The sequence below is a fragment of the Thalassophryne amazonica genome, chromosome 22 (assembly GCF_902500255.1).
Source record: "Thalassophryne amazonica chromosome 22, fThaAma1.1, whole genome shotgun sequence".
Taxonomy (NCBI): Eukaryota; Metazoa; Chordata; class Actinopteri; order Batrachoidiformes; family Batrachoididae; genus Thalassophryne; species Thalassophryne amazonica.
Genome location: NC_047124.1, coordinates 11416016 through 11443991, shown reverse-complemented (window position 1 = coordinate 11443991; position 27976 = coordinate 11416016). Strand labels below are relative to the sequence as shown.

At 42.9% G+C, this 27976-nt stretch overlaps 1 protein-coding gene, 2 long non-coding RNA genes and 1 pseudogene across 4 annotated transcripts in view; 2 read left to right on the top strand and 2 right to left on the bottom strand.

Annotated features, from left to right (window-relative positions):
* The window catches only part of snd1 (staphylococcal nuclease and tudor domain containing 1), a 311160-nt gene that overhangs the window by 105682 nt on the left and 177502 nt on the right, over nucleotides 1-27976 (top strand). The window lies entirely within an intron of this gene.
* Nucleotides 1613-27076, bottom strand: LOC117503714 (annotated as a pseudogene).
* On the bottom strand, nucleotides 1981-22961 carry LOC117503722. The gene is made up of 3 exons (XR_004558648.1): nucleotides 22887-22961; nucleotides 19567-19572; nucleotides 1981-1995 (listed from the first exon to the last, which is right to left on the bottom strand). It is a non-coding gene; the product is annotated as an uncharacterized LOC117503722 (long non-coding RNA).
* Nucleotides 2341-27976, top strand: LOC117503721. 2 transcript variants are annotated; one of them, XR_004558647.1, is made up of 3 exons: nucleotides 2341-2351; nucleotides 16078-16082; nucleotides 27859-27976. It is a non-coding gene; the product is annotated as an uncharacterized LOC117503721 (long non-coding RNA). The 2 variants fall into 2 exon arrangements; XR_004558646.1 differs by lacking the exon at nucleotides 16078-16082 and adding an exon at nucleotides 10175-10180.

The window sequence follows — 27976 nt, the reverse complement described above, 5'->3', positions numbered from 1 at the left end:
CCACTTTTGTGTTTATCTGAGCTTTCTTCCTTTTCTCTCTCTTCTGTTTCTCTGCCTTTCATCTCTCTCACCCTCTGTGTAGTGTTAATCTCTGATAGACACTGTTCCAGTTCCCAGCATGGTACCAAAACGACAGCAAAGAACTCTGAGAGAAAAGAGGAAACACATCGGTAAACACCACTCCCCAAATGTTTCCCGTACCATCTTTTTTTTTGAAGAAGAAGAAGAATTCCCATTTAATTTCTCTCACCTCCCACATCATATTGACAGAAACATCCATTCGGCGTCTGTCGCTGGGCCTCTTTGTTGATTCCCCCCCCCCCCCCCCCCCCCCAAAAGCATAGACTCACCGCAGAGACAAAATCCTTTAGTCTACGTAGGATGAAACGGCTGGAGACGGGATGATTGATAGCTTGCGAAGACTCAACTGGAAATGTCAACTATTCCCAATTATTTGTTTAAAAATATGACTCCCGTTGTGACTCAGTTTATGTTGAAATGACAGAAATGCACAGTTCTTCAGTTAACCAAAGTCTGACCACCAAAAACCATTCTGAGGAACTGTTTTCCCAATAGAATTATGTTACACCGGAGTGGTGAAGATTGTTTTTACTCCAGGAAGGGGAAAAAGTAACCACAACGTCCGTAGAAACTTTTAAACTGCTTGGGCAGCATCAAAGCGGACTACAAATAAATACATAATAGTCCATGGGCCAAGCAGGTTTTCGGTACCACTTAAGATGATGAAACAACAGTTAGAATCCAGCCTCAGTGTATCATGGCCTACACAAAAATGTATGATAGCCATCCCAGGGTGGTAGCTGTTGCCAGGTAGGGGTCAGTGAAGAATTACATAGAGGTCAAACTTTAAAAAATGGTTCAATCATGTTGAAAACTATACATCATTGCTTGTCTATCATAATGATTCCAAAAAGATATAGTTTGTACTATCTATGATGGAATGTTCTGGAGTTATGGGGTAAAAACAGCAAAAATGGTGACAAAGGTCAGTTTCAGTTTGTACAGGGGTCAAAAGTTAAAGTTGCTCCAATTTCAGTAAAAAATGATGCAAATTATTGTTTGGGTTAATAGGGTTCTAATAAGGAATAGTTTGCACCATCTGTCATGCTTAGTTATCATGTTACAGGGTAACATATGTCACATGTCATAGAATCCAATGGATGTTGACCTTGTTTGACCTTTAGTTTGGAGACCAACCATTCAACACAGTCAAAACTATTCCATTTATTAATCCTTTTATTTCAACCAATAATTTGCATCATGTTTTACTGAAATTGGTGCAACTTTAACTTTTGACCCCTGTACAAACTGAACTTGACCTTTGTCACCATTTTTGCTGTTTTGACCCCATAACTCCAGAACATTCCATCACAGATAGTCCAAACTATACCTTTTTGGAATTGTTATGATCAGACAAGTAATGTGATATAGTTTCCAACATGATTGGAGCATTTTTAAAGTTTGACCTCTCTGTAATTCTTCATTGACCCCTTTGTGGCTGCAGCTACCACCCTGGGATGGCTATCATACATTTTTGTGTAGGCCATGATACACTGAGGCTGGATTCTAAGTGTCGTTTCGTCCCTTTAAGTGGTACAGTTTAGGTCAAAATTGATGGCTGGCTCATGGACTATAGCTTTCGCAGGTGACTTTAACACTTGGCTAGTTGCGCTGCTAGCTACTGATGACGCACAACCTCCTTTTGCTGTATCCTAGCATATTGTAACACCAGCGCACTTCCCTCCCAGAGAAAAAGTACTTGGCTCAAGGTTGATCATTCTGCGTTCTCTTTGTACATCTGGAATTGCGTCAGAAAAGGTATCCGGCATGAAAGTTGTGCCAAACCGCCGCCAACCAAGAGGAAAGGCTTGATCTGCGACACTGCCGACTGCCTATTTGACATTCTGGATTACACGCAGAAATCCTGACAGATCCTTAAAGTAATACAGGAACACAAGCTTAAGGCTGCACTTTCTTCAGCCACTGTAATTTTCAACACGCTAAACGTGCCGGCAGACTGCTTTTGGAAAAGGTTTTACGGATTGGTGCGTTAGTAAATATCATCCCAGCACTACAGTGTCCAATAAGTCCACAGATGAAACAAATCCTTGAGGCAGAAAATTTGCCTTGAGGTTTTTTTTTTTATGACTTTTGTTCCTCCAGGAGTCATTTCATCCATAGTCGCTGAGTTAACGCAGTAAAATAAAGCACACAGCGGCGCTTACCTCCCTCTGCACCCAGAGCTGCGTGTGTCGGCACCCCGCGTTATCCTGGTTAAAATGGGTCGCCTGTCTTGACCAGCAGGGTGCCGTGGACAGGGACGCTCTTCTGTTTTTAGTGGGAATTTTAATTGAACGCTAATAAAATTATCCTGCTTTCTCAGTCAGGAGCACCAAGCATAAATGTTCACGCTGTCGCAAACGGGTGAAGTATTAAATGCCTTTTTGTGTGTGTGTTTGTGTGATTGGTGCTAACTGATCAATTAATTCTTCTCGCACATGCAGGCAGACACAATGCTTCATGCTTTTGAGCTTCTTTTATGGCTGTTATTTGCTTTTCAGAGCTGCGGGACGGCGGCGGATTTCCTCTCAGCTTCCACACTCCGGCATTGATTTCCGATCATGCTTGAATTATTTTGGCATGAGGTCGTTTACACAAGTACTGCGTCTCAGTCTTCCACTATGTCTCTTTCGTCCTCTCTTGCTCCACGCCACTTCCCATTACGCTGTTCATTTTGGCTCTTTTTATCTACATGCGTCTGTTTTTTGTGTCTCTTCTCGACTTGTTTTGCTTCGCCCACACATAAAAACAACGTGAGAAAGCTGCTGAATAATGCACGATACGGCGTCCTGGTCAGCGAGATGCGCCGACTTTGGAGACTTTGAACTGCCTCTGAGGTCATTCTTCCCACCGCATGGTGTAGTTAAACAAACCATCAGCGCAGAAGGATGACCTACATCCACATCCTCACTGCACGCACACAGTCCCACCCCAGTCGTCTGTAATTCATCATTGTGTCGGCACCCCGCGTTATCCTGGTTAAAATGGGTCGCCTGTCTTGACCAGCAGGGTGCCGTGGACAGGGACGCTCTTCTGTTTTTAGTGGGAATTTTAATTGAACGCTAATAAAATTATCCTGCTTTCTCAGTCAGGAGCACCAAGCATAAATGTTCACGCTGTCGCAAACGGGTGAAGTATTAAATGCCTTTTTGTGTGTGTGTTTGTGTGATTGGTGCTAACTGATCAATTAATTCTTCTCGCACATGCAGGCAGACACAATGCTTCATGCTTTTGAGCTTCTTTTATGGCTGTTATTTTGCTTTTCAGAGCTGCGGGACGGCGGCGGATTTCCTCTCAGCTTCCACACTCCGGCATTGATTTCCGATCATGCTTGAATTATTTTGGCATGAGGTCGTTTACACAAGTACTGCGTCTCAGTCTTCCACTATGTCTCTTTCGTCCTCTCTTGCTCCACGCCACTTCCCATTACGCTGTTCATTTTGGCTCTTTTTATCTACATGCGTCTGTTTTTTGTGTCTCTTCTCGACTTGTTTTGCTTCGCCCACACATAAAAACAACGTGAGAAAGCTGCTGAATAATGCACGATACGGCGTCCTGGTCAGCGAGATGCGCCGACTTTGGAGACTTTGAACTGCCTCTGAGGTCATTCTTCCCACCGCATGGTGTAGTTAAACAAACCATCAGCGCAGAAGGATGACCTACATCCACATCCTCACTGCACGCACACAGTCCCACCCCAGTCGTCTGTAATTCATCATGCCGGAGCCAATATTTGCTTATGGTTATGTTGTCAACAATGGAACCACATGAAAGTGTCCTCGTATTTGAATATATAATAGAAATTTCACAAATTGTAATTTCTTATTGTCATTATAATTAACTGATTAAATAAGATACATCATCAGATGCGGCCGACTCTGTCACGTGTTTGCTGAGCTCCGTTATATCCATCAGTCAGTCTGACGGCGACCTGCAGGGTGAAGTTGAAGAGCAGCAACAATACTTCAACTTTCTAAATTAAATATTCTGTAATAATATCCATGGGCATGGAGACTGTAACTGCTATGACAGCCTGTTATTTGACCCCAGTGACCTTGACCTTTACCTAAATCATTAACCTCTGGCTGACCTTGCCAAAGCAAATCTGGAATTCACCTTATGTGTCACATTTTGTCCAAATCAGGTGGAAAATCTAATTTCTGGACCTTGTTTGCCCAAATTATTATTATTATTGCAATTTTATGTCCAGCTTTCATTGACAGCCAACAAACAGGCAGACTTGACCTTGCCCCCACTTATTGACCCTTGGCAAATTTGACCTTGCTGGGCAATTCTGGAACTTAATCCTACATATGTGCAAGATTTGGTGTACTTTGGAGTGGAAAAACCTAAATATTGAACTTTGAATGATTGGCCTTCAGTACAGTTAACGCCCAGAACTTACGTATGTGAAAGTGAAAAATCATGTTTTTAACCTTGGAACCTAATGAGTTTGACCCTTGGCAAAACAATCTCTGCATGGGAATTTCTGGGGATGGCTGTCACCCACATATCAAGTTTGATGGAAATGTGCCAGAGAACCTGGGAGAAACAGACAGACAAACCAAAAACATGATTCTTGACCCAATGACCTTGACACTTGCCAGAACAAACCACTTAAGGGCAGTCGTAAGGCAAAACTGCATGGCCACACTAAGTTTGGAAGTGAGCCCAAATGCCTTGGATGGTAGCGCAGGCACAAAAGCAAATGTTTCTCAAAATCACCACTTGATGATGCACATTTCTAATTTGACATTTGACCTTGAAACTCTTGGAAACACACTGCTGCCACACGTATTGTTCATGTGTTAGTTTGCCATTGGTTTCTGGAATGAAGACCTCCTCTGCGTGTTTGTGTCAGCATCACAGTCGGCTGCAGTTTTGTTTCTTTAGGATCCTGAATTATAGCCTGAAGGTGAAGAGACCGGCCGACATAAACACATTTACACCGTGACTGACGGAGATAGATGGACCGCAGGAGAGAGAGACAGCGACGAGAGGACGGATGGAACCTGTTCACCTCTTTATCGCCCCAACTCATTACAGGGCGACCTTGCGGTTGCGTGTTTGTGCGTGAGGGACTTGCAGCTTTATCGCCCATTCTGGTAGCCGCTTTCCACGAGCGGTGGACAAACTGCAGAGAGAAGCTGCCAAATCCTCTCTGCATTATTTTATTTTATTTATTTTTTTTACTACGTAAAAGATATTGCAGTACTTTCCATACTGATGTAAACTGCAGCTACTCTCTACCCTCCATCTCTTTTGTCCAAGACTTACTATGCAGTATTTTGGTAAAATTCTTGGGAAGCTGTCAGCGGTAGGAGTAGCGGGATATGGCTCCTACTGTGTGTCAAATGTTTCTGAAGTTATTACTGTACCTAGAATCTGAAGTCTGCAGTATTTTTATTTGCTTTTACCCTTTCTGGCCACTTTCTCTTCATGAGAAAACGGCCAAACTAAATATTGAATTTTGGTCCCACTGTGAACTCTTCAGGCAGTTGGCCAGTGGCTTTGCCAATACAAATGTCCTTTCCAGTCTTATTATTATTCCCATTCTTGGTGCTTGTTTTTGCCTTCGTAGCAGTTATTCTAATGGTGCACAGTTTTATTGTTTTCCCCCTTTGAATAATCACATCCTGTAAAAAGAAAAGAATAACTGAAATGTTAAGTTTGGAATGTGAAGAATAGCACATGTTGCGTGCATCAATAGCTTTGTGTCATCACAAAGGGGTGAGCTGTTCCATCTAAAAGTGGAAAGCACAAAAAAAAGGGTCAAGTACACAATCTGCTTTAGTTTAGTTCATAGAAAATGCTTTCTGCAGTTTGTGTAGGGTGGTGACCATGAATTTTACATGAAATCGTGCAAGTTTTCTTGCTTAATTAATACATTTCTGTGTGTAAATAGTCTGACAACCCCACCTTCTCCCAATCCATCATCCACTTACCACCCAGCAGGTGGCAGACGCATCCTTGGGATATTATATGAGCAAAACGACGATAGTTTATGGTTCAGTCTGATGCATCAAAGTTCACCAGATTTGATTCCGTTACTCATCGTTACATGCCCATTTAATTTGTGAGTTATAATATGGTAACATTTGTTGTTTTTGAGTTATCGTGCTAACAACTGGAGGGGGATTATCTCCTTTAACTATTCACTCAATGGATTTTTATTGTGTACATGCTGAGGCTTTTCCAATGCCTTGGAATAAATGATATTCTGCTGAAGGATGAATCCACTCATGTTTTCAGCACAGCTCATTGCTAACACTCTTGTTTTGTTTGACCTAGATAAGTCTACAGAAGTGTGAATCATTGGGTATCTGATGACTTTCCACCATATGTCTGTTGAGGCTATGATGGGTAGCCCGAGGGAAATGGCTTTAAACCGATATGATTTATTGATTGTGAGATTGATCCTATTCTGCCGAGTGACACGACAGTGTAGCATATTGACAGTTTTAACACTTGACTGTCACACTTCATGCACAGTCAAGCACACATCCATTGTACTGATTCTTTACAGTGTAGTCGGGATCCAGCTTTTAATAATCTGTTGTCTTTGCACGTCGGTTAAAATCCTTCCAGAGAAGCTACTGGTTGCCTTGACAACATGACAGTTGCTGGTCGACATACACCCCACAATTGTGCGGAGTGCCGTCACCACAGTGTTAACAGTTCAGTGTGTCTCTCTACACCTTTTCTCAGACTGTTTGTTTGTACTGGACAAACCCTGCATGATGTCACACGTAGGTTTTCTGAAGCGAGGATTTGAAGCTCAGATTTCGACTAGCATGAGCTTAGTGGGACAAATGAAGCCCAAACATGCCCCCCGACAAGCTGCGTTTCTCAGCCATGCTAAGGCTAACAGGCTAGCTTTGGTTTGGGTGTTTGTTTAATGCAGATTCTTGTAAACTCAGTGGTGCATTTTGTAACTCTTTGCTTGGGTGAGGGTATTTAAAGTATGTCCAGTATATTGCCTCAAAAACCGTTGCGCCATCAGTGCATCACTTTAAATCAAGGAAAATACTGCTGCACAGAGTTCTTAGATATTCTGTTTTGTACAGTAACCCACAAAACAAACTGTTTTCTCAGATATTTGTCATGGAATGCTCAAAGAACAGCTGAGGCCACAGCAGCTAGCAGCCTCTGGTGACCACACCCGCTAAATATTCATAACTTTATGCTTTAAAATATCATAAAACTGATTAGTTATAAAAAAAAACTCATGTAGCATTGTCATGAAAAGGGAACTTAGCTAAAGAGACCAACTTTTTGTTTTGTACAAGGCTAACGCTGTAGTAGTAATATTAGGCATTTTAACATGGGCTTCTATGTGAAGTGACTCTCTTTTGGAGGCAGCCTCAAATGACTGATGAAGGAACTGCAAGTTTTGGCGCTTCCATTTGATATCAGTTTTTGCAGTGCATCGGTTTCCTTCACTCCCACTGCATCCATAATGCGACACCTTGACGTCTTGCGGGACACACCTATTTTGTTCTGCCATTTTCTCCCGTCTTGTCCTTTTCTTCCTCCCTAGTCACCTTTTTTTTTATTTTTTTTTTTGTCTGCTTTCATAACATGCATCATAGTACATAAACAGCATTAGTGAAGGTTACAAATGATCTTCTTATGGCCTCAGACAGTGGACTCATCTCTGTGCTTGTTCTGTTAGACCTCAGTGCTGCTTTTGATACTGTTGACCATAAAATTTTATTAGAGATTAGAGCATGCCATAGGTATTAAAGGCACTGTGCTGCGGTGGTTTGAATCATATTTATCTAATAGATTTGTTCATGTAAATGGGGAATCTTCTTCACAGACTAAGGTTAATTATGGAGTTCCACAAGGTTCTGTGCTAGGACCAATTTTATTCACTTTATACATGTTTCCCTTAGGCAGTATTATTAGACGGCATTGCTTAAATTTTCATTGTTACGCAGATGATACCCAGCTTTATCTATCCATGAAGCCAGAGGACACACACCAATTAGCTAAACTGCAGGATTGTCTTACAGACATAAAGACATGGATGACCTCTAATTTCCTGCTTTTAAACTCAGATAAAACTGAAGTTATTGTACTTGGCCCCACAAATCTTAGAAACATGGTGTCTAACCAGATCCTTACTCTGATGGCATTACCCTGACCTCTAGTAATACTGTGAGAAATCTTGGAGTCATTTTTGATCAGGATATGTCATTCAATGCGCATATTAAACAAATATGTAGGACTGCTTTTTTGCATTTGCGCAATATCTCTAAAATTAGAAAGGTCTTGTCTCAGAGTGATGCTGAAAAACTAATTCATGCATTTATTTCCTCTAGGCTGGACTATTGTAATTCATTATTATCAGGTTGTCCTAAAAGTTCCCTGAAAAGCCTTCAGTTAATTCAAAATGCTGCAGCTAGAGTACTAACGGGGACTAGAAGGAGAGAGCATATCTCACCCATATTGGCCTCTCTTCATTGGCTTCCTGTTAATTCTAGAATAGAATTTAAAATTCTTCTTTTGAATAATCAGGTCCCATCTTATCTTAGGGACCTCATAGTACCATATCACCCCAATAGAGCGCTTCGCTCTCAGACTGCAGGCTTACTTGTAGTTCCTAGGGTTTGTAAGAGTAGAAATGGGAGGCAGAGCCTTCAGCTTCAGGGCTCCTCTCCTGTGGAACCAGCTCCCAATTCGGATCAGGGAGACAGAGACACCCTCTCTACTTTTAAGATTAGGCTTAAAACTTTCCTTTTGCTAAAGCTTATAGTTAGGGCTGGATCAGGTGGCCCTGAACCACCCCTTAGTTATGCTGCTATAGACTTAGACTGCTGGGGGGTTCCCATGATGCACTGAGTGTTTTTCTCTTTTTGTTCTGTATGCACCACTCTGCATTTAATCATTAGTGATGATCTCTGCTCCCCTCCACAGCATGTCTTTCATGGTTCTCTCCCTCAGCCCCAACCAGTCCCAGCAGAAGACTGCCCCTCCCTGAGCCTGGTTCTGCTGGAGGTTTCTTCCTGTTAAAAGGAGTTTGTTTCCTTCCCACTGTTGCCAAGTGCTTGCTCACGGGGGTCGTTTTGACCGTTGGGGTTTTTTCACGTAATTATTGTATGGCCTTGCCTTATATATAAGCGCCTGGGGCAACTGTTTGTTGTGATTTGGCGCTATATAGAATAAATTGTTTGATTTGATAAGCTCCCCCTGTCGTGTGTTGCACCTGATTTGTCTCATTTGCAGCGAAGAGGATTAAGCCTGAAGATCTGAATAAATAATCAACCGAATCAAGGCAAAAAAAAAAAGATTTGAAGCATATCCTGTGCCAGCTTACTCCGCATAATGTCCTCATTCCGCACCCTCATCCCCCATCGCCGCATCTTCCTTCCCTCTACATCTTCTCTGTGTCCCTTGCTTTATATCCTTACCAGCGAGAGAGCACTATCTCACGGCTGTGTCACAATCAGCATCTCTTACCCCAGCTTCCCTCTTTTGACTATTTCTCCCGGTGCAGAGTTGGGGGAGGGGTGGAGGGTTTATGAAGAGAAGAACAAGCGTAGTAAGACTTTAAAAAAAAACAATGGGGATTGGAATGCTGAACTTAGAATTCAGGCAGATAAAGCTAATGGCAGAAACGGGTGACAAGCCATAGAGAGGTGTGTCCTGTGTGTGTTGTGTGTGTGTGAGAAGAGGTGTAGTTTCTTAAACTCCTTTGCCGACTGAGTCTCTCAGAATGGGCAGAGATGTGTTTGCAAGAGAAGTTCCAAGAAAGGCTGGTGAGGACACTGCAGATTTTTAAAATGCTGTGGAGGCCAGCTGATCCTCTCTCCCAGTGAGCATATTCACAGATAGATGAGAATGATCTGAAATGTGACGACATAGTGATGAATGTTTTGTAGGTCTGGCTTTCATTACGGGTCATGTTCTTGTTTTCCTCCTGCCCTTTATGTCCAATTTCGATCAAACTAAACGGAGTGAATGAGGGTCAACCAAGGACAGAGTAATTTATTGGAGAAAAATTGGATAAAAATCAAGATCACAAGCCAAGGTCAAAGCTTTGCTTTAATCCTGATGTACAGGACATATTCAGAATGGCTCATTTGAGGAACTGGTTGAAGATAGACTTATGGTCCCTGATAATCACTGATGCAAAGTCATGTCTGCTTTCTGTTCTTTGGATAAACTTGAAAGGTTAAACTCCACTCAGCTCATTGTATCATTAAATCACAACGTATTAATTTGCCTTAATCCTTGTCAAACATTACTATTGTCCCTTCTACAAGTAGTATCAACCAGTCTTATGAAACTTTAAATGTGATACCTGAAACCTCTGGTATATGACTGGCATAGAAACGGATTTCAAACCTGTGAGCCTGGCAGTAGGATAATACACCCACTGGCCACTTTATTAGGTACACCTGTTAAATTGCTTAATACAAATAGCTAATCAGCCAATCACATGGCAGCAGCTCCATGCATTTAGGCGTCTAGATGTGGTGAAGAAGACTTGCTGAAGTTCAAACGGAGCATCAGAATGGGGAAGGGGATTTAAGTGACTTTGATTGTGGCATGTTCGTGGTTGTTGTTGCCAAACGGGCTGGTCCAAGTATTCCAGAATCTGCTAATCTACTGGAAGTTTCAGGCACAACCATCTCTAGGGTTTACAGAGAATGGTCTGAAAAAGAGACTAGATCCAGTGAGCAGCAGTTGTGTGACTGAAAATCCTTGTTGATGGGAGAGAACGGGAGGAGAACGGGCAGACTGGTTCACTGGGTGATGCCATTATGTCAGTATGGGCCAATATCTCTGTGGAATGATTCCAAGACCTTGTTGAAACTGTCATGAAGAATTAAGGCAGTTCTGAAGGCAAAAGGGGGTTCAACCCAGTACTGGCAAGGTGTACCTAATAAAGTGGCCGGTGAGTGTATATCGTAAAGAAAAGCGGCTGAGTTTTCTCGATGTTGAATGTTCATCTGCGTTTCTATAAAGGCATTAACGTAAACATCGAACACCTCTGTCTGCTCAGGTATTTTGTGGCGGTTCAACAGCAGCAAAGCAATAAATTAAACCAGACGGCTTCTTCTAACTCATTCCAGAAGTGACGCGAGGTTGATCAGCAGGTCAAAAATCCTCCGCATCAGCCAGAAGCAACATGCATGCAGGAACACAGAAGTTAAAAAAAAAAAAGGGAAAAACTGTCCTTAAGTGTCATGGGAGTTGTAGTTGTGGGGAATTGTGTTCAAATAGTTCTTCAGCTGGCATCTGGTGTTACTGCTTTGACATTTAACACTAAAGTCTGACACACCCGGAGAGAGACAAATGCTTACTGACACACAAATTTCGTGTCACTACTGCATACTGCTCGTCTGCCACCTCAAATTGTTTCCCACTTTTGGCTGAGAATTGACACCCAGACATGCATGTGTACACACACACACACATGCACGCAGTTATTTTTCCTGGAACAATGCTAATGGATGGATGTACTGCTGCACACAAACAGTCTATGCCTCTGCTGCCAGCAGAGTGGGAGGGGGAACGTTTGCCAAGTCTCGTCTACCCCGAGTCTCCTCATCCTGCACTACCCTTCTTCCCCCACCTTGCACATTTTCACCTACTGTCATTATAATATCTCCACGTCTGCTTATTACTCGTACTGTGAGCTTAGACACATTTTCATCAACCCACTTCTCGAGGTACTTAAACTCTGTTAGGGTAGTAACTGTGCACTTTTTCTGCCTCATCAGTCAGTTTAAAATTCTTTGACTGCGACTTCAATAACTGACTTGAGCATCCTTGTCCAAATGTGTCCAGATCAGTCGAGTCTTTGAGGGACAAAAATAAAAAATACAAACTGTGGTCCAATAAGAGTATGTAACTTCCTGGCTAATTATTTTCTTAGTGAGCAGATATTCACTTATCAAGCTAGTTGAGAAGGTTGCTCTCACCTTATGCCGATGATACACTCCTGTTTCACCTCTAATGGTGTCCAAAAATTCTTATGCACCAGTCGGAAACCTATTATTTCTGCCAGCCAACAGAGGAGCAGACATTATATGATCCTCCTGTCAATACCTTTTATTTATAAGTATCTCAAATACTAAAGGGATTTTGTGAACTTTTATGTAGAGATGTTCAGGGAAGAACCTTTCCCTTTTAGTGTCCTTTTACTTTACTAGATTGTTCAAAGAGCCCACCTTATGACATCACAAAATGTAGGTATCCTCCTGACAGTCCTGTGTTTTTTTTTTTTTTTTGTTTTTTTTTTAAACCTCAACAGACTTCTGCAACGGGTATCTTATTCTTGCTCATCAACCATTTTAAGGGTATTTTTTGCTTTCTCAGAAGGCTTTGACCTGTTTTTTCTGTAGCCAATCTGGAGTAAACAGCTTGTTAAATTCTCACATCTAACTCTCTAAATGGGCTCCACACTTCCACAAATGTACACAACACTTCACTGCACTTATCGGCAATCCAGCTCATCTCCTGTTACTCATATCATTGTTCCAGCAGATTTATTTAAAGTCAGAATGTAAAGGAAAAAAGGGAGGCAAACTATTTAATGTTCTTCCACTGTTCTTGTATCAGATTTGCTCATAAGTATTATATCCCTTGCAAACAAAAATGGGGGTGTAGTTTATAGGTGAGTAAGAATAAACCGAAACGACTCTAAAATTAATTTTAAAGGAGATACTTTCGATACTGGCCACCTGACTCTATTTAAATGTACTATGTCGACGACTGCGATTATGGCTTCAGAAATTGAATGAATGAAGCTTGTATCACTGTTACTTCTGCGATCTTCAAACTACTCTGAAAGTTTGAAGATGCAGGAGTAACAGTGATACAAGCTTCATTCAACTGATTTCTAAAGCTAAAATCGAGTCATTGACCAATTCATAGTAATCATAGTACATTTAAATTGAGTCATGTGGCCATATCAATGCATCTATTCTAAAATCAATTTAGATTTGTTTCGGTTTATTTTTACTCACCTTATCCTGTGCTAAAAAGAGCTGGGCATCTAGTTCTGGAACTTCTTCTACACTGCACTTTCCTGCTACTGTATGTGGTGCTGCCCCCCAGTGGTGAAAACATGCTGAGCCAAGGCAGTGTCCAATGTCCTGGAGTAAAATAGCCAAAAAAAAACAACAACAAAAAAAACATAAATAGAAGGTCCCTATGTTTGTTTCTGAAGGTAAGCAGTGGTCCACTTTTGGCTTATTCTAAATTATCAAAGAAAATGAATGTCTACAGTAATTAACGAATTATAGTGGATTGCATTGGATCAAATCATTCCTCATCGTAAACTGGTTTGTGAATTTCAGGTCATTTTAACACATCATATGAAATGTGCATGAAGGAAAATAATTCCCGTGTGACGTCTTCAGGGAGAGCCGATTGGACTTTAGTGTTTAATTGATCGATTTTTATGATATTGACTTCACTCCTAAAGCAGTTTATGGATTTCAGTGAAACTTCGCACTCTGGTAAGCACACCGTGTGAAGATGTGCATGAAAGAAAATAATTTCACAGATCTCCAGTTTAACCAAGAATTACAGAGGACAGTTTAGGATCGAATAAAACATGGAGCTGGAATGGGTGCATGCGCGGCGTCTCACTCCAATTCCGTTTCAGCTATCGTGGCGTTCAAACTGTATTGTCACCTAAGTGATCGTGCATTTTCCTAGGAACTTCCAAAAGGTTTCGGCTAATGATAATAATCCCAGGGAGCAGAGAGCAACTTTCTTCCCTCAAAGATGGTGAGGTGCAACTTGACCCACTGCAAAGAGACGTTGGCTATTGATTAGTTTGATCTCTAAAAAATCACTGCTGGCACCGGCTGTACACACAGTTAAACACACACAAAAAAAGTAGAAAAGTTGGTGTTCACAATAATAGTAACATCTGCTGTTGACGCTACAAACTCAAAACTATTATGTTCAAACTGGAGCTGATCAGTGGGTGAGCCTTGCCATTCTGGTTATTCTTCTCTCCATTTTGATGGTTGTTTTCCGTTTTCTTCCATGCGTCTCTGGGTTTTTTGTCCATTTTAAAGCATTGAAGATCATTGTAGATGAACAGCCTATAATTTTTTGCACCTGTGTATAAGTTTTGCCCTCTTCAATCAACTTTTTAATCAAACTACGCTGTTCTTCTGAACAATGTCTTGAACATCCCATTTTCCTCAGGCTTTCAAAAGAGAAAAGCATGTTTAACAGGTGCTGGCTTCATCCTTAAATAGGGGACACCTGATTCACACCTGTTTGTTCCACAAAATTGATGAACTCACTGACTGAATGCCACATTACTATTATTGTGACACCCCCTTTTCTGCTTTTTTTAAAACTAATAGCCCAATTTCATAGCCTTAAGAGTGTGCATATCATGAATGCTTGGTCTTGTTGGATTTGTGAGAATCTACTGAATCTACTGGTACCTTGTTTCCATGTAACAATAAGAAATATACTCAAAACCTGGATTAATCTTTTTAGTCACATAGCCTATTATTCTGAACACTACTGTATGCAGTTCTACTTTTTCTAACCTGAGAAAAAGTGAAATATCAGGACACTTTCTGAGCCGTGCACACCTCTTCTGCTTGTATTAAATGCTGTTTCTTATACCCGTACACTGTAGCCCATTCCGGCGGTATTGGTATATTGGTATTTGAGGGCGGGCGCTAAAGGAGGCAAAATATGACGCATATGATGTAATTTCTGTTTCCAGGGACAGAAACACAGCACTTTCTTTGAGTTTTTGGGTAAAATTACACGCAACAAAGTGAAAATGTAAAGAAAAGTGACAATGCGGTGGGAAAGTGCACATGTTACAATTTGTTTATGACCCGGAGCTCAAACGTGTCAATGCGGTTGTGCAGCTGCTGTGGCTAGCTGTGTAGGCTAATGACTTCTCCCATTTGCCTCTTCTTCCCTTCTCCACTGGGAACCGGAAAAAATAAAATTGCACTTTTCGTGACTGCTTTGGTGATTGCGGCCGAAAACAAAACAGTACACACCATTTTCCAGAAGTGACGCTGTTTGTGGGAAGAGACTAATCCCTGGGTGGAGTGCGGGAGTGTCGGCACAAACCATTCGGAGGATGGGGGGTTATGGGGGTTTCAGCGGAAACCATTTTAAACAGCAGGTCCACTAGGTGACAGCGACTATGCTTTAAGTTTACTGAGCAGGGCTGAATGGTTTGTGCTGAAACTCCCACACTTCACCCGGGGATTCTCTGCCGTGTTTGTGCCGGCTGTCCCTAGATGTGGTCAAATCCCGCGATATCACCGAGGGGTTCAAACGAGACTGCGCTGCCCTGTTGTTTTGGTCTTTGTGGAAAAAATAACTGTTTGACCCAAGTAGGATCAACTATTTTGCATCATTCAAGAACAAAGTGAGTTGATTTTGAGAGGGGGGATGTAAGATTTTAAAACTGGTAAAGTCCGGAGCTCAAATTTGGGTCAATCCTTGTATACTGGACTGTATGTAGTACCTTTTTATAGTGGTTCTGTTTTATAAAGTGGTTAATGAAGCACCGATATTTAATATTAGACATTGAGATCATATCTCACCTGTCTTTATGTTGCATGATCTTTGACTCTGGGTCTGATTACTTAACTCAAGAGTTTGCAGCCATTATGGATAAAACATGGTGGAAGGGTTCTGTGCTCATCACAGATATAGTAGTTCAGTTTTGGACAAAATTGAAAGAATGATGAGGCCACATGGCACATTGTATTTTGGTAAATGAATCACAGTTTGCAACTCGTAAGGCATTGCACTCGGAGTTGCCCTTCCTGATTACACCATTTCTACATGCACATTTTGGACTTTCTTGATTTTTGCCTACAACATGTTTGCAGGGGGAATGTGGAGTAAACCACTGTAAACTATTTTGTAAACTAGTTTTGCTACAGTTTGGACATTTAGGGGAGCTTGATATTTACACCTGTAAGGTGTAATCTCATATACACCAAACATAAACATCTCAGTAAATGTCAGCAGGATCTGTAATTACGTGGTACAAAGTACAGAATTCAGCCAGATAGTTTTCAGAGGTTTTTCAGCTGTATACAGTCATAAATAACACACACGCACATGCGTTTTAACACCGCCTGGAGTGACAAATGGGCGTAAAAACGTTTCAAGTGCGGGCCCGTGGGTGTGTTTGTCTTTGCGTGTTTACAAGTGAGTGAATGAAGCCCGTTCTTGAACGCCGTGCATGTGATGATGATTGTTCTCTCCAGGCTGTAAATCTCAAGAAATGCAGTGAAATTAATGGCCGCCGGCTTAATTTCTTACTCTGTGCGTGCACGCATGCAGGCTTGTTTGTGTATCTTTGGACAGCGATTTAGTACATACACAGTAAATTTTATAGAGTAAAATTTACTCTGCTGGGATAACATTTGGTCCCAGCCCAAATAGAGTTAAATCAACTCTATCACAGTGCTAAATCAACGCTGTCACAGTGCTAAATCAACGCAATCACAGTGCTAAATCAACGCAATCACAGTGCTAAATCAACGCAATCAGTGTTAAATGAACGCTATCACGGTGCTAAATGAACGCTATCACGGTGCTAAATGAACGCTATCACGGTGCTAAATGAACGCTATCACGGTGCTAAATCAACTCTTATTGGAGTAGAAACACTTGACTTGACAAGACGGTAGAGCTGATTATAGAGTTATCCTGGCAGAGTATATTTTACTCAGCAAAATTTACTGTGTACACATGTGCACGTGCATGCACACACCTTGGTTGCAGCTACCCGACAGGATCACAAACAGGGCTTCAGCGTGTCTGCTAAGAAGACGTGGATGTTTTTCACCGGCCGAAAGGGCAATAACCCTCACAAGGAGTGACACACTTGAGTGGGCCCTCTCCATTGTGCCGAAAAAAAAAAGCAATCACATGCAGTCACCTGCCACTCAGTCTCATTTTCTGCAGTAAAATCCCAGCATTTATAAAGTCTGCTGGAATGCACCTGTTCCATGAGGAACCTCGGCGGCACTGGGCTCCGAGCCAGTCAGTACACTGTGATAAAAATTTGTCTACAGCCCGCGTTGACCTCAGTAACAACAAATCACACCACCAGCCGGTCACCAGAATGCAGCTTTTAGCATTGATTTTTCACATGGCCGCAGCTAACGGTGCATCATCTGTGTGTTCTTTTTGCTCAGTCTGTCTGAGGGCAGCGAAACCTGAGCGTTAAAGGTGGCATAGCTTTGCGTTTTTCATGAAACCACCTCTATTTCGCCTTGTTGTAATAATGATCATCGGCTCGTCCCTTCCAGTCACCTCCGTTTGACATTCACACCGACCAGCGTCCTGGGCCCTGACTCACTTGTCTCACGATGCAGCACGCTCCCAGGCCTGCTCAGAATAGCCTCCTGTCTGCTCCACTAGCACGCTGGCACACGCTTACGCACAAAGCCTCACACATTCACATCCACTAGTGATGTATATTTCAAGAAATATTCATGCCAAAAATACTTTTTTTTTTTTTTTTCTCTCTTCAGGAAAGCTGAATTAAAACAATTCCCATGGGGCTACTTTGCATAGTGCATTTGAGTCACAAATTAATTAAAATAAGACAGCTACTCAATTATTATTCTTTCATTCTACCTGTCTCAATTCAACAAATGCCAAATCCAAATTTGAAAGGATAAAACATTGTAATTAAGCCCGAAAGCTCGTGTGGATGTCATGAGTGACTGTACTAGGGAATAAACATGAAAGGCATTTGGAACAAAGTTTGTACTAATAAAACGTACTACAGCCCAAAAATGTCTGTCAGAGAGGAAAGGTAAGCGGGCCTTCCTGCACACATACCGCTATATCAGAAAGTTAAATCTACGTGAATGGCACTGAGGTTTAAGGGATTCCAGATTTGTTGGTTGCTTAACTGTCACATTTTTATTACCCTGTTCTTACTAAAACAGTATTAGCGATCAAGCCTCCTGAGTGCTGTACTCACCTTTTGGATGTTCAGTTTGCAATAAATCCTTGGGATCCATACTAGATCTGCTCAGTGACCCCAAGAGAACGGGAGAAGTTAAGAGAAGGTATGTAGGGCAGCCGCCGGAGGAGTTAAGAAAAAATCTTACATATGCTCATACATAGCATCAAAATAACACTTATCTACGTTATAAGTAACGGTATGTTAGTGCTACAACATCTGTAGAAATATGGCCAGCAAGGTGTTTATTCACCCTGTTTGGCCTTAGAAGTTGGTACTGGCTAGTTTCTTTGCAATATTTTTGCGTGAATCTTGCCTTGCGAGTCCCCCCCCCAATTCTAAAAACCCTAACTGAATGTAAAAATACACCAATACACCAAACCAAAAAACAAACCAAAACCAAAATTAGGAAAAATATAAATAAGATGGGTATAATTAAAAAATGTGTTGCAAACTCTCTTAAGCTAGTAATGGCAAACATGACACTTGTTTGCTATTAGCCAAACTAGCTAACACCTCTATTCCACAGGGTGCTGTTTTTTTATGATCACCCACAATCCAAAAAAAGTGCAAAAACTGGATGAAATGGCTTACTCTGGCTTGCCTCCTAACAGGGTGGCTTGTGAAGTGCAGACCTGGCAACCCCGCCTGAAAATGAAAGTAAAGAGGTGCACCCTTGACTAGAACCGCACCAACACTACGTCTGCTTTCAAATTTTTACCCGATGGAGTAAGATCAAACAAGTTTCAAGCTGTACTCACTAGCAATACCCCTTTAAAGATGTTCGAACATGATTGAAGCTGTTAAGACTACGAGCACCCGGAAGTTACCACACACTAGCAACGATTTCAAAACTGGTGCAGATGATGGCTGTAACTACTACGGATACAAAATTTGTTCAAGATTGACAAAGATAGTGCAAGAAGTTACTATGATTCTTCAAAACGTGCCCCGATTTCCTATTCAGGATGAAACAGGAAGGAACAAGGCCCCATAACATATGAGCAACAGTGGCGTTTAAAGCGGCACACGACGATAGCTGAACGAAGGGGGAAAAGTGACAAAATCACAGAGAAAAGGTAGACGAATGATCCTGCACTTTACCCAATCCCGAAAAGCCTGTGAATGAAGAGTACAAAAAGGAACGTAACAAAACCGAACTAACGGAACAAAAACGAAACGAACATCAACCTCGACACTTTAAATCAAAACAAAACATTGACGATGGTGTGACTGACGCCGGGATGAGACAGAGTGCAGCCAGGCCTGTCCTCATGTGCAGCACCTGCAGGTGCGGGGTCTGGTCGTCATGACAACGTGTGTGCATACACAGGCCAACCACAAAGGGCTGGAACGTGCCTAAATAGTTGCAGTAGTTTATAAAAAAATTCTTGCTGCTATTATTTCTGTATGAAAACGTCCCTTTTTGTCCCAAACATGGAGGAGTCATCAGCGTTACAAGGATGTTATGTTCGGCTTGTCTGAGCTTTAGTTATTGATCCGTTCAGATATCGTCAGCGTTCGTACAAGACGTCGGACTTGGGAGGTTGGACGAAGTCGGACGACAGGCAAATGGAACGCCGATATTATGGGAACTACGCAAAACAATGAGGAACCGTCAAGACAGAAAGCAAAATGAAATACGGAGGAATTGAGGTTGTCGTTGGGATTCGTTCATATTTTTTGATATTTTAAAATTCTGATGAAGCGCCAGCTACATAAGTCCAGATTTCTTGTTTCGTTTCGGCTTCGGTGTCCTTTGTTAGTGGCCGTGTGACCGGGGCTTAATGCCCTCAAAGACCTTGGACTTAGCAACTAGGCTTTGAAGCTGTGTGATAGGCCTGTCTGTATGTACATTATGTTAAACGTGACATGTCCCAAAATCTTTTTTGTTTCTACAAAGTTGATCGTGGAGATTTTAAGATTCACTCACTGACTCCATAATCATATACTTTACCTGCTCATAATATCATCAGCTGTATATGTAATAACTGTAAAATGCAAGAACGTATTAACGACTCCACTATACAATGTTAACACCAAGAAAACATGCTTCAAGATCTTTAGTTTTTTTTTGTTTTTTTTTTTTAAACAGTCTTTTCAGCACATTGTGGAAAAAGGGGATTTCTCACAAAAGACACGTGCAAAGGTGACCTGATCGCTGAGGCTTGATTGCTAAAAGATACATTTCTGATCCGTTGTCACACACCACGATTGGGGGGAAAATCTGAAATGTGTCCCGATGTTAATTATTGTTGCTGCAGTTGATGAAAAAACTGATTGGGGTTGGGGGGTTCCATCGAAATAAGGTTTCAGACGTCCTGTGTCGCCTTATAAGTTGTGAATGAGCTCTGTATTTAAGGTTGTAACGGTTTGCTCATTCTTTTACTTTTGCTGCTGACTTAAAGACTTGTTCTTGTGACCTCTTGAGTCCTTAAACAACACACACACACACACACACACACAACACACACACACCACACACACACCAGCACGTGCACAGCTGCCCTGTTCCTGTTCTTCTCCTCTGCCGCTCCATTTGTACCAACCTCCTGATCCCTTCTCTTCTCTCTGCCTTCATATTCTCTTATAGACCCCCCCTCCAAGTGCCCCCAGTCGTCCATTTCATTACTTGTATCAGCACTTCTTATCTGCCGCGCTTTGCCATGGTAACGGCACCGTTAATCCCTCACCACCAGCAGCAGTAGCACTGTCGCCACCCGCCGCGCCTCCTGCGCTGCTTTCCTCGCCGTCCACCAGTCACGCGGGAGCCCTGGCGGCCCCGGCTATATATCCCCCGTTCCATCTGTAGCTGGCACTCTTGCATCGCGTTTGCTCCGCACGCTCCTTTCACTCTCTCCTCGCTTGCTTTTCCCTCCGTTGGTGTGTTTGAGTCTATTTTCCTTCAATTTGAATCACTTTGCATCTTTTGTGCTCATTAATTCGTACTTCTTTTTTTTCCTGCTGTATTCACCCTCTTATCCTCACTTCTTCTGGCATTTACATATGATCAGTTTAGTTCCCCAGAACCCCTTCTTCAGCTCTTTCCTGCTCCTCACACCATCTCCCTCTCTCTTCTTTCCTCTTTTGTCCCTCTCTTCACAAACTCTGTGATCTGTAAATAGGTGCATCTTGCCCTGCTTCCTCCTTCGACTGCTTCGTGATGCTAATGAGCACACAGATTGGGGGTGGTGTGGGGGGGGCGTCTATGATGCACAGGATGGAGGGAAAGAGCGTTTCCTCAGAGATGATAATCTCAGTAGCTGCCCAGCTGATTGGCTGATTGATCACCCCATAGCCATGTTGAACAATTATGACAGAGCGGTTTATAGCACATCACGGCTAGCCGTGTGACCGCACATCCCAGCGGACCTCGCCGTTCAACAGCGGCGTGTAGTTTTAGCTGTCAAGTGCAATCCAATGCAGCAAAGCTTAAGTCAGCGCGCCCTAACGCAGCTTAATGCTTAACACAGCGCTTACATCTGTTCATACAGCTGTTCACAATTCAACAACCACTGTTTTTTTTTTTTTTTCCCCCTCTGCCAGTTTACAACACGCCGATATACCATTCTGTTTGCGTGCACCTCTCTCTCTCTCTCGCACGCACGCTTCACTTCAGACACTTGGGGAACCTCTGCCTGCATTTTGCACAGCCGTGCTGTCAAAAACAATTATGCACGAACTGTGAGTCAGCATGCCGACAAACGGTCAGTTCAACGCGGAATATTGGAAGCACGTGCAAATACTAATACGTGTGTTGGATTTATACTTTTGCTCAGTGTTTAAATGCAGCCGCCATCGCTTTTTTCTTTGCACACTCGACCAGTGGGGGTGACCCCGTGCACTCTGCAGTAGTTATTATTATTATTTTTTGTACCCTCGTAAGATCGCAGCTGGTGGCTGAGCTCGTTTCGTCACCGTGACGAGACACCTGCAGTCGTGAAAACACACGAGTGCACAGCCTGAGAATACAGTAGAACCTTCTCTTCGTCACTTCCTGTCTGCACAATCGGGCCACGTCAGAAGAGCCCTTAAGGTCACACACAGTCCATCGTGTTTGTCCCGTCTGGACGAAACATTAACACTCTGAAGGCTGGGATTTTCTTTTTATACGGTATGCTTATCATTCCCTGATTTCATTTAGATAATGATTATAATTTTTGACTCGTGGCTACTTATGATCATCATATCTTTCCCGTCTCACTCGATGATATGAAAATGACTTTTTTTAATGAGTGTTAATCCTGCATATATTTTTGCAGGATGTAATGGATGATAAGAAAAAAGTAGCAATAAGTTGCACAGACAGAATGAAGAGTGCCGTCTTCTGCTCCCATCGTGTCCAAACCACTGGCTCGTGTCACAAACTGCTTCTGCACAACCGAAACACGTTGCACTCGTTAAACTAGACCACGAGGCCAAATCTTTTCCGGCCCCTGCTGCAGTTATACATCTTTAGAAGAACTGATCTGTGCTCGTGGGGTTTATTTTAGCGTTCTCTGGCTTTACACGCGTTAATACAAAGAGCTTATTTGTGTAGGGCTGCGCCGGCGATGAATCACTCAGCTTTCAGTTTAGTCCCGTGTTGTGATTTTGTACGTAGTATCCTCTCACCCACATAGCCTTGTTCTCAACAAACGCGTCCTTTACTGCAGTGTGCTCTCAGGGTTTTCACACCATCTCCCTCTTCCTGCTTTCATTTAAATAAATGAGCAGCTGTCCCTCACATAACCCAGTCTTCAACAGGCCTGCTCACCTTTTCCTCAACATTCCCACCGACGTCATTATACGCTCCCTTCTTGTTCTTTCTTTTCTTTTTTTAGGGCAGAAACCTGCGAGGCTGTTCTGTGACTGAGGGGGTGATTTTTATCAGAGATGAAAAATGCACAGTTCATGCCGAAGCCCAAATGCATTTGTCACCATAAAAAAGCTCCCACACTGCTGGATGAAAGCAAAACAGCTGGCGGTGCAATAAAAGGTGAAAAAGATTCTTCTCCCACCTTCCCCCCCAAAACCTGAAACTGTATTCTGTATATGAAGGCAGGAAATGGAACACGTGGAACGTTGCACCTCCATGTCTACTACACCATTTCTAAAAGCCATTTAACATCCATGGAACTTTAGAACTTGCACGTGAAAGCCAGACTTTGGATCAGCCACACCTTTGCAGTGCCGTGACTCACTAATATTCCACTATGAGCCCTGAACTATCTCATGCATCTTAGCTGTAAGATATATATATCTGTATAAAAAATCACGGCAAGTTGCGAGAGCTTTTAAATAAAAAATAAAAAAAACAACCCAAAACAACAAAAGCAGCACAGAGTTCTGCACTGTGATTCATCCTTCCTGAGCTGCTCAGCACACAGTGGGTTAAAATATAGCTGCAGCGTTCTTGCTGCAGTGTCTAAAGCGTTTGGCTGATCGTTACAGTGGTACGCTAGGAGAAAAGGGAAAAACATCTCTCTCTATTACATTCTTTTTTTTTCTTCCAAAAATCCTTTTTATTGCATTTGTACCATTTGGCACAGTACAAATTCTTGGTGCTTTTACAAGATAAACCTGTAAAGATCAACACTGACCTTTTTTTTTGTTCTTTTTTTTTTGTTTTTCCCCCCGTTTATGTTAAAGAAAGTCTTCTCTGTATAAATATTTTTTTTTTCCTGTCACTGGCATTCTCTGTCGCATGGTGTAAAAATCACACAGAATGCCCCCTGTTTTTTTTGTTTTTAAACACTCTCTTCTTGTCAAAGCCAACACAGCATCTTAAACAACTCATTGTTTTAAATAGAAGTTACAAGTTAGAAAATAGTCTGAATTTCTTTCTCTCTTTTTTTTTAATATGTTTCTCTATCACCCAGCCCATGGTAGTTTTCATTTGTCCATATATAATATATTTATTTATAAGCCTGTACAACAGAAATAATCAGTCCCATTTTTAAGTTGCAGTCTATACAAAAAAGTAGATCCTCTCCTTTTTTTCATTGTGCATTCTCATTGCATGATTTTATGAAGAAGGGTCGAGAGATAATGGGTCAAGTGAGAGGGTATTGTTGGGGAAGGATGGCCTTTTTGGGGGGGGGGGGGGTCTCCTTTTAAATCTGAGTCTCCTGTACCTCTCCTTGGTGTGAGTTTTATGACATAGGGTTCAGCCATTGCTGTGATGGTGCTGGGCATGGTTCGAGGCAAAGAGTTCCCAACATTGTTGTCTGTCCACTTAGCCCCATGACCACTGGGTTTATAGGTGTTGTATTTGGGTTTCATAGTGCTGTAGTCTGCCTTATGGGGACTGTAGTCCACTTTTTGGGGGCTGAAATCCATTTTGGATCTTTGAGTGTTGGGACTGAAGTCAGTCTTGAAGGCGCTGTAATCTGGGGCATAAGGGTCCTTGGGGGTCTTAGATCTGTCGGCACTGAAGTCTGTTTTGAGTTTGGGCTGAGTGCTGTAGTCATGCTTAAATGGACTGTAGTCAGCTTTAGGTCTTGGCTGAGTGCTAAAGTTGTCTTGAAGGGACTATATTCAGGTTTAGTTTATGCTGTGTATTATAGTCTGATTTTAATGGGCTGTAGTCATGTTTAGACTTTGGTTGGGTGCTGTAGTCTCGTTTGAATGGGCTAAAGTCACTCTTCTGTCTGGGATGTGTGCTGTAATCTGTTTTGAAAGGACTGTATTCTGTTTTAGTTTTTGGGTGAGTACCGAAGTCTGATTTGTATGGGCTGTATTCTCCTTTAGATTTGTGTATTGTATAGTTCTGTCTAATGGGCTGTAGTCGGGCTTTGGTCTGTGAAGGCTAAAATCTGGTGTGGACTTGTGACTGATGTAATCTGGAATGGATTTGTGGCCACTGAAGTCCATATTTGGCTTATATGTGGTGTACTCGGGCCTTCGGTTTATGAAGCGTGAAATCAGGCTGGGGTTTGTATTCTGCCTTGGGTTTGTGAAAGCTGTAGTCAGTCTTATGGCTGATAAAGTCTAGCTTGTGATACTGTTATGTTCCCGGATTTCAGGCAATGTGAGAGCCGTCTGTTGAGCTGCAGATGCTGGGGGCGGAAGGTCCTCCTCATCCACCTGGATGATCTCCACAGTGCGGGCAGCTGCCACTGTACTTCTTTGCTGGTGGCGCTTTCTCAATTTGTAGAAGGCAATAAGCATGATAGCAGCCAACAGTGTCACTGCCACAAAGCAGCCAATTATGATCTTGGTGGTCTTCATCACTTCATCCAGGCTAGGGCCAGATTTACCTGGTTTACCAGTGGCACCTTGGACTCCTGGTACCATAGATGGTCTGGATACACCCGGTGGGCTATTCTGTACTTTGCAGCAAGACTGTTGGTGTCGAGATGAAGACTGGCTGAAAGACTGAGGGAGATGCAGTGGTGGTAGTTGTCCCAAGGCCAAGCCCTCCTCCTGCGAGCCCAGTCCAGCAGCAGCTGTAGTTGTGGTTGTTTTCAGTTTGGGCATCTCTGTAGTTGGCCCCAAAACCTCCACTGTCACTGTGGTGAAGTAGCTCAAATTGATGTATTGAGTTCAGCTGCACTCACATTGAGGTAGGCTGAGGCGTTGGAGTTCCCAGCAGCATTAGACACCATGCATGTGTAAGTGCCTGTATCAGCTGCAAGGACATTGGAGAAATTAAGAGTACCATCATTAAGGACCGATTTCTTGGGTGACTGGAGGCATGTGTCAGGATAGTTCCATTGGGTAGGAGCCAGCGCACTGAAGACATTGGAGCTGTATGACAACGAAGCTCGGCCACTCGCTCAGCTGAAATGTTGAAGTCTCTTGGAGCATCAGCAATGAAGGGGGCAGAACATTGGACTGCAGCTCCCTCACCTCGTTCCACCTCAACCAGCTGTCGACCTCTCATACTGGCAGGTGAATGGCAGCGTCCACAGCATGTTGAATTAGTGGGGATGTAGTCCCTTAGCCAACTTGCTAACCATACAGCCTCACAGCCACAGTTCCAGGATTATGGTGGAGATGGAGCTCCACCAGGTACCTGAGCGGAGAGAACAATTGTGTGGCACAGCGCTCAGATTGTTATGGGCGAGATTAAGTTCCACTAATGACGATAGTTCATCAAAGGCATCGCGTTCTATCACTGTGATCTGCGAGTTCATTATCCATAGTTTCTTAAGTGAGCGCATTCCTTTAAAGGAGCCTGGTTTTATGACTGGAAAGTGATTTCTGAGATCTCCAGATCCTCCAGACCCTTGAGTGGACTCAGATTTGGCAAGTCACCCCTTATGTGCACATGCCAAGGTTGAGGTACTTGAGGTTTTGTAGGCCCTCAAAAGCTCCTTCTGAGATGTACTCCAGTTCTTTAACTCTCCAAGGTCCAGTCGCATGAGGGAGGGCACTCGGTTGAAGGCGTAGGAAGGAATGCTCTCAATGGGGTTGTTCCTCAGCCATAGTTCTCTTAGTTTAGACAGGTTACTCAAATGCCCCGCTGGGCACAACTGTCAGCCTGTGTCAAATAGCTCCAGTGTGTTGAGACTGGTGAGTCCATTAAACGCGCCCACCCTCAATCTGTCGTATGGCATTTCGCCCGAGCTGGCGCACTCAAGGTGGTGCAGGTGGCGGAATGAGTCAGCCTGCACTGCCTCAATGGCGTTTTCCATTAGATTGAGGTGTCGCGTATTGGCAGGAATGCCAGGGGGCACACGGGTGAGGCCACGCCGGGTGCACACCACCTTCCCCTGCTGATTACTGCAAGAGCACTGTGGTGGACAGCCCTGGGGTCCTGAGACATTGCCGCCCCCGCCAAGGCCAAGGAGGCGCTGCTCCACACTCGCACCATCAGGAAGACTACACAGAGCAGGGCGGCTTTCCTGGCACGAATGCACAGCTACCCGCCCCAGGAGACTCATGATGTGGCACGTTCATAATTCAGCATCATCTGGGGGAGGATGGGGGATGTTTGGGGATGGTGTGGGTTTCTTTGGGGACAGAGAAAGTAGGTAGTGGGTTGATAGTAGTGCTAGTCAAACCAGAGGTTAAAGGACCTGAAGAGGACAAAGGATAAATTGGGTACAAACTACGGGCCAAGAGGATTTTATCTATCCTCAGTTAGCAGTGTTTTTTTTGTTTCCATGAACTGTGCTCAGGGGTAGAAGCAGGCTGGATGGAAAAGGCTGATGTTACTGAAACGTATGTATGAGGACATTGTCATAAATGATGCAACCCGACCACCCTGTTAATAAACAGAAGGGAGGGTAGGGTGTTACAAATTAATGCAAAGAGGGGTTGAAACACTCAACACCTACCTCAAGTTATTATACAGGTCCTTGAACTGAGATAATATAGCTTTCCTCCTTTTTGCAATCAGAGCTGTGGGTTTCAGAACAGGTGTGTATATATATAGATATATATATATATCTATATATATATATATATTCCAAAAGCAGCAAAGCGCGCCTCTTTATATTGGCTTTCAAAATGGTTATCAACTGCCAAAGAGCTTAACAAAAATCATCCCTTTTGTAAATCCATACATCCAAACAGAAAGGTAGAAGGCCCTTTGTGAGTGTTTTTTCCGCCCCCTCCCTTTCCTTGTTGATTATAAAATGGGGGGGGGGGGGCAAAAGATTGTAAATATGAATCCAGTCAGGCTCCCAAAGCAGCAGTGCTTCCGCACTTGCCTCTCGCTATCTGCTACTCTTCTGGTGCATGTCCTTGGAACCCGACAGTTGATTCTTCCTCTAGATACCTTACCCAAGTCTCCATGACACAGACACCGCACAAAGCGCGCACTGTAATTTGTGTTTGCCAAAACCAAAGGCAGAAAGGACAAAAAAAGAGCGGAGGTGGGAGGGGGGTGGTAGTGAAGGTTGAATGAAAATTCCACAGTCCTTTCCAGTGTTCTCTTTGCCTTTTCTTTGCTGTAATTATGATGGAAAGGTTGACAGCCAGTGGGGTGGCAAAAAGAGAAGCTCCCCCTCC